Source organism: Stylophora pistillata, chromosome 11 (assembly GCF_964205215.1).
Source record: "Stylophora pistillata chromosome 11, jaStyPist1.2, whole genome shotgun sequence".
NCBI classification, from domain to species: Eukaryota; Metazoa; Cnidaria; class Anthozoa; order Scleractinia; family Pocilloporidae; genus Stylophora; species Stylophora pistillata.
Genome location: NC_142529.1, coordinates 18,374,710 through 18,382,351, shown reverse-complemented (window position 1 = coordinate 18,382,351; position 7,642 = coordinate 18,374,710).

Genomic DNA, 7,642 nt, shown 5'->3' with positions numbered 1-7,642 from the left:
AAGGTTAATTAAGTTTTACGTAGGTATATAGATAAATTTAGATAAGAAAAGATGAAGATCGATGAAAGTGAAGGAGTGTAATTGAAGGTAGATGAAGGCTAATTAACGTAAATGAGCGTAACCGGACATAGATAAATACGCATGAGGGTAAATAAATGTAAATGTCGGTATACGTGTTTGACGGAGAATAAACATATACTCCAAGGGACTCTTAGTGGGCATATACATGAAATTGTTTTCACTTCGCCTACTCGTTGCTGAAACACGGAAACTTTTAAGAATGTCGTTCATCGTAAAAAAGGTTCGTATATTCATATCACTCGACTGAGAGAGTCACTCCGATTTTTCATTTATTTTTATTTTTTTATCTTTTTGTAGCGAAGATGCGTTGTCACTACAACTAAATCATGATGCATGTAAGAGTTTAGTTGTGACTGAAATACCTCACTTAGGACAACGGACAAGGTAATGAATTGACATTCTCAAGGCAGTAGAAAATTCAGAGCTGAGATTGCTTACTCCTAGACTTCAGTTCTGGTGTCTTATCAGGGCGAGTTAGCATCACAAGTCCGCGGTTACTTATTAGGACAGTGGAAGAAGGGGACGGCGAAAGGTGAGACGAAAGGTGAGACGACATCTACCCGAGAAGGCTGCTGAAAATGGAAGCACCCTCTGATCAGTTGTGCATCATTACGTTTCCGGAGATAAGTGGATAGTCACTAAAAAAATATTCAAAACCGAAGGCATTACTGTCTTCCGACAAAAACAAACCCACACGAAGAGCCGATGAGCGAAATGGGGAGGTAGTTCTGTCATTTTCTTTTTTTTTTTTCTTTTTTTTTTTTTTTCATTTTTTAGCTAAGCAAGAAGTGATTTCGAAAGAACCTTCTCAGTGGACGGAAATGGGGGCTGTTTTTTCCGCATTCTTTACCTTTAAAATGACTATCCGTGAGGGTAGTTGCCTTTAACCCTATTGCTGATGCTTTTGTAAGATACTTCACTGAGTTAAAGCAGACAAACAACGACAGCACTCTAAGGTTTACCTTGTTATTAATTGTTTCATGCGAACCAGCCTTTAAAATATTAAGCTCTTCCCAAAGCCAGTTAGCCGGTAACACCGCCAGCAGATCTCTTCTGGACATCAGATTGGAAATTGCGTCTATTTTTCCGTTCGTAATGCGCGAGAGATGACATGTATAGGTTAACACTCGGGAACTTCTTTGAGCCTGTGTACAGCTGCCCTTTTCCCTAAAAATGCTCCTTAAGGGTTTAGGGCGGGTTTTTAAAAGCTAAGGTTTCACGAAAGCGAAATCGTGAGAAAGAAAGCTAAGAGTAAAAACAAGAGCGTGAAAAGTTCTGCTGTGTCGGATAACCTGACCGTGCTTTATCTGAACCACTATCGAAAACCGTTATCTCCACGAATGAGGAATCGGAATAAAGCAAGTTATGGACAACCACGAGTGTAAAAAGTCTTACTGTCTCGGATATATTAAACGACGGCACTTTTTCTAAACCACATTCAAAAACCGTTGCGAATGTTTGGATGATGCCTTCTGTTCGAACGGATAAAATAAAGAGGGATTCTCGAGGGCTCTTGCTGTCGGCAAAATGAAGTGCTGTATAAAAACCCTATGGCTTAACAATTGATAAAATTGTCAGCCTTTTCAAATTGAAAACTTGTGGCACTAAATGACATAAATGTCTCACAGAGAGTCGTACATTTGTAAAGGTAAGAATTAGATGAAGCGCAGTGTTAATCTATGACTTTATACACTACAAATTTTGTACTGAACAGTCAGATGTGACATACCTATTTCTTGTCGAATGCCTCTCATTGTAATTATTTGGATGTGATTCTTTAGATGTATGTACCAGGCGTACACGATGTGAAAACAAAACGCAAAACTCTACAGAGAATACGGGGAAAGGCTTTTATAAAGAATGATAGGAATCTACCTACCGCTGAGTTTTTGATCACTTGACAGATGCGAGTGCCCCTCTCTGCACCATTGTCGTGTCTTCCCTTTAAATTCCATATTAAGAAATGTTTAAGAGAGTGAGCGGATGTAACGTCATTGAAAGATTTCGCAACGCAAACTTTAAAATACATTTTATGAGGCTACGATAAAAAAAAAAATATGCAGATTTAGATTTTGGGTTTTCTAACTTACCACCCAACGGAAAGTTCTGTCGGTTCGGGTTCCGAGATATCGGAGTAGCGCCCCATCCGAATTCTCTAAGTGAACGTTTAGGCAGGAAATGGTGACGTTTAATTCTAATTCATTGCTTTGATTGGGACTTCCGGAGCGACTAATCACACAACGTTTCCTTTTTAGAGGATTCGTTCCGTTGCCGCCATACCTATCTTGGTGACCTAACTTCACCATCCGACATCGTCAACAAATCGCCGATCGATCAATCAATCTATAGATCCGTCAATTTGAGGTTGAAGTGCTTGACGAAGTTACTTTACGGAGATATCTCCTGCTTCATAGGAATACTTGACTAAACAGTCCAGTAAAAGTAATGAAAACGAGGATTGTTGTAGGTGTAAGACTGTGAAAATATCGATTGCCAGTTTTTTAACAGGTAACATCAGCGACCAGTATTTTTTTTTTTCTAGCTTGTATTGCAGAAGTAGCAGGAAATCTAATTACATTTCAACCTTCAGGGCCGTAGCTAGCTTGAGGCAAGACGAGGCAACTGCCTCGTCTTAATTTTGGCCTTTTTCAATTTTTTTCTTAAAGATTGACTTTTCTGAAGAAAAATGCCAAGGAAAATCCTTAAAAGAGCATTTCTAACCTCTAGATTTCAAACTTGCCTCGTCTTGTCGTGAAATCTGGCTACAGCCCTGACCCTGTACTTTGGAATAAGACACGTGAAAAGCATTAGTTATGTTTATTGTTTCCTTAGCTGTTTTAATTATAGCTTCAGAACCCTTGGTAATTTTGATTCACCATTCACGTTGTAATTACGTTGAAGACGTACTAATCACCAGTAAAAGTGGAATTCTAAGCCTCTTTTGGGTTGTTCGATGTCCAGCCGGAGACCTTCTGTATAAAGAAATTAGCGACGGATTTCTATTTTTACGTTACCCAAGCGGGTGCTCAGTACTGAAAAAAAAAAAAACAAAACAAAACAAAACAAAAAGAAAAGAAACCAAAAAAACAAAAAACAAAACAAAACCTGATTTCCGCAGAGTATTTGGGTAATCATCGACCCGCGATATCTCAAAGTTCCACAAGCAATTAGGGAGTTTTTAAAAAATCATTCACTATTTCCTATGAAAATCAATTTGCATCAAGAAATTCCATCTGAAACATTTATTATTATAAACAGAGGTGATATAGCTGTTTCAGCCATTAACACTTTGAAAGAGTTTGATGGTACTGTCATCATCCTAACCCCTTTCATTTAACAATCACCCAGTGAATGCAGACCACACGTACAGATTACCTCATTCTTTGATATTTTCCCAATCTCAGTTACCAATTATAACACAAGGAATCTTTGGTACAGCATGCTTCGGGATTTCTCAGAAAACTATGCGTTAGTACTCTAATGCCTTCACTGCCTCGTGACCAAACGGGAAACAACAGTTTCGCGCCATTAATGAAATCACACACGGAATTTCCAACTCTTTGATAAAAACAAACAAACAAACAAACAAACAAAAACATACGAAACAAAATGCTGACAATTTTCCAGGAACTCTTGCTCTAAGCTTCTTTACTAAATTTTAATCACTCCGCCGATCAATTCATTGCCTTACTCAAAGACGTAATGATGCCTACAACTGTTAAAATCATTAAATGAAATTATTCTAAAAAACGACATTTCTTGACCTTTCCTGCTCCGTGATGTCAAGTCTTTGTCGATCTCGTCATTTGCACGTGTCATCGTTTAGTTGTTTCGAAAGAAACCTCGTGTAATTCTTTGCTTTAATTGTGGAAGACAGTTACCTTGTAGTTGTAATTTGCTATACTCGAAAAGTTATCACTTGCTTAAACAATCAATCGATCAATCAGTAAGTCAGTCATTCTGTGCGTCAGTTAGTCAGCTGTAAATCATGCAAGTTTTTATCCAAAGAGTGTGGTGGGTTTACGATTTATATCTGAGCCAGGGGTCCACGATGACAAAATATTGATAACGAAAAATCTCATTGTCACTCCACGGTGTATATGAGAGTCCATACCTTCATCTTTTTCACCATTTATATCTGATGGAATATCAGATATCTTTACCTTCTTTTTTTTTTTTTTTTTCTTACAGAGGAGGTAAACATTCCTAAGACGCCTGCTTTAAACTTTTGAGAGCTGTTCAAGTTGTTTTTTCCGCTTTCGAAAGTCTGGAAGACTGTATCTGACCAAATATCAGCTATTAATAAACATCTCGAAACCACCGGATACAGTAAGCGTCAACATTTTGCCGTCGAAAAAAAACCATTATCATTGTAAAAATAAAGAAACGTTGTGCATTGGAAAACAAAGCCAGCTTTCGAAGCCAAATCAATCAGTGAGAAGCCGATGCTTTACTTAGTCAGTCGTGTATTCTATCTGTCTGTCTGTCGGTTAGTCAATCGATCTATCGAGTTTTGTTTTTGTTTTTTTTTGTTTTTTGTTTTTTTTTTTTTCCTACGCATGCGATTATCTTCTTCTCATGATATGCGAGCCAGAGTTCCGAGTAAGGAGCGTGTGAAAGAAAATTGGAAATGAAGAATTATTTTTACCTCCACTGCGTAAAGGAGGTCACATACAGTTCAACCCGACTGTAATTTCAAAACAGCCACTACGGGTGTTAATGATGGGTTGGCCGTTAAACACAGGTTCAACAGAACAGGTGGGTTAAAACAACTATATCAAAAGCCAAATTCTGACATAATTGACCGCTTTATGTACACTTATGTACAAATTGGTTTCAGAAATACAACTAAACTTGTTTCGGGAGATAAAAATGGGATAAAATGTACTCGAAACATTATTCCTAGTTTTCATCGAGTAGATCCGATTAAAGTGACCTTTTAACACAGGAGAAAGGCAGAAAAAGGGTGACCCCAACAGTTTAAAACAGGGTGACTGCTAGTACAGGTTCTACTGTATGTGCATTATACTCAGTATCACTGCAGTCTGCAAGGAAATTTTATTCATTCCCAAATCGCCACAATGAGCCCTGTAAATCGGTATCACTGATTAAAAAATTTCTTTCATGGTCCAAAATTGTCAGATCTCATTTCGAAATTGGCGAACGCTTTCTCTTTCCATCTTTTTTAATTTGGAACTGAGAGAAATCTAGACAGCTATTAAAAAAGCCTAACCTTACCTGAGGAGGAGCGGGGTGTTTCAAAACAAATGACGTAGGAGGTAGGAGGCTAAAAACGGCTCCGGCATTCATCTCAAGGGAATGTACGTCGTGAGGATAAACGAGAATATTACTTCAAGTTGAATAATCTCAGCCCTTTTTTTTATAGAACCCTGCTGCAGTTTTTCTTCTGCAGACCGGTAAATGTTCGAAAGATTTATGTAAAAACTCATCTCGCAAAATTTATAACATGTGTTCTTTTTTTTTTTTCTTTTTTTCGATTACATGTACCCATTAAAATTGACTCATCTGTCATTCATAATATATCACCACACAATGCATTGATGGTTTTGGACCCAACTTTATTTGAGGGTCATAAGTCACAGCCTACTTAGCTATCTTCTTAGGCAAAAAAAAAAGAACTCAATAACTAACTAGTTGAGTTATTTTTCAAAGCCACTGTTTCAAAAATGCAGGTCCTTGATGTAGGTAAACCGACCCATACTTCGAGTTTGCTGTATCAGCTGGTGCAATGATTGCTCGAAGCGTCTCTTGAGATCCAAGATACGCAGAAATGGTTTTATTTCCAGAGGTGAACTTCTTTGGACCGCTGCCGGGAAAAGACGAGTGCGAATATGAGAACGTGCTACTTGGTTCGAAGTCTTATTACTAGCATTAGTAACTAACAAGGCACTGTAGCCTCTGGGAAATAAGTAGTTTAAATATAAAGCTGTTGAACGTTGGCTAGTACATACATTTCACCGAAAGTTGTCGTTTTCCAGGTTTGCCCTTATAAAACTTTATTTAGATCAACAAATATTCAAACACTGCACTTTCCTCTGTGGCAGATCTGCAGAGATGGGCTATGCCCTTTGCAGATCTTTCGCTCTTTTTGTCCTAAAATGCGCTTTATCCACCTAAACAATAGTCTACCAAATAAAGATATAAACTCAGTAAGGATCGGGATTAAAAAATATTTTGTTGCTGTTTCCTTTATGTAACACTCGACCTTAGTTCCTGTTGCCACGTGCTTCACAGTCCAATGTTGTATATTTGTGGAGTTGTCGATTTCAGTGGCCATAATTTTGAATTTGAACTAGCAACATTCGGCTTACATTTGGTTCATGGTTCGGTTTTAGACTTATATTTAAACAAATATCTCTTACGTAAAGTATTTCAACGAGTTGGGAATAGAGAACCCTGAGATACACTTTGTAAACAATCATCATCAGGAGATGTTGACTATCCTGCCAAGTTATATCGCTATTATGGGAGCAATGCAACAATTTTAGAACTGCAATCCCCCTTTTTGATACAGAAATATGGACAGTAAGATGATATTATGTTAAATAAGCTGTAAACTGGATGTAAAATGCGAAACAATTTAGTTTGCGTGTGAATGTATACATTTTTGACTAACAGACGGCACCGTCAAATCAGCTCATTTTCTACAACTTTAATATTTGATTAAATCGTACTGAATCATTTCCCCAAAAAGTCCTTTGGAGATCAAAAAGAACTACAATTCGTCTTCCAAAAGCCAGATTCTTAGTCGATTATTTTATTTAGCACACAGTTAATTGACGGGTTACTTTTGGCCAATTTTTAGTGGAGCTCCCACGCGCGCGAAGGGCAGAGCCCCATACCCATGGAATATGGTCAACCTCTTTTCGTTTGGTTGTCACGTGACTGACCGAGCGTACGTACGTACGTACGTGCCTAAGGGAGGGGTGACTCAGGCGAGTCTTGGCAAATGCACGTCTTTTATGTCATCATTAATTTTACGAACTTGGGAGCTCCGCTTTTAGGCTTGGCTAAAGCTATATATTAATCTTGTTAGGAAAAGGTCGGATAAATTCAATGAGATTGTGTAAATAGACAAGTAAGAATTTCTCAAATTGCTGTCATTCTCGGTAAAATCAAAACGTTAAGCTCCTTAAAAATCCTTAAGTTCCACGATTTGTCACCAAAGGGGGTTTGTATGTCGACTTATTATTATTATTATTATTATTATTATTATTATTATGATTATTATTATTATTATCGCAGATGTGTATTCTCTGGTAAATAAAGCAGCATCATATGTACTTTAGTCGGACCTTATGCTGAGTACGAGGGAAGCGGTTTAACAGATAATTCGATAATTGATCGAAGCACCCGGCATTAAGTAGAGTCCTATCAGCTTTGATAGAACCGTACCAAAAGAATTTCTCCAAAGAGTTTCAGTTTCTTTTAGTTTCTTCTTTCTTACAATACTCGGCAATCAATAAGTAGTAGAATATGACTCTTGGCTGTTTTGAAATCAACTTGCATATTATGTTCAAACTTACTGAAACACTGAGTA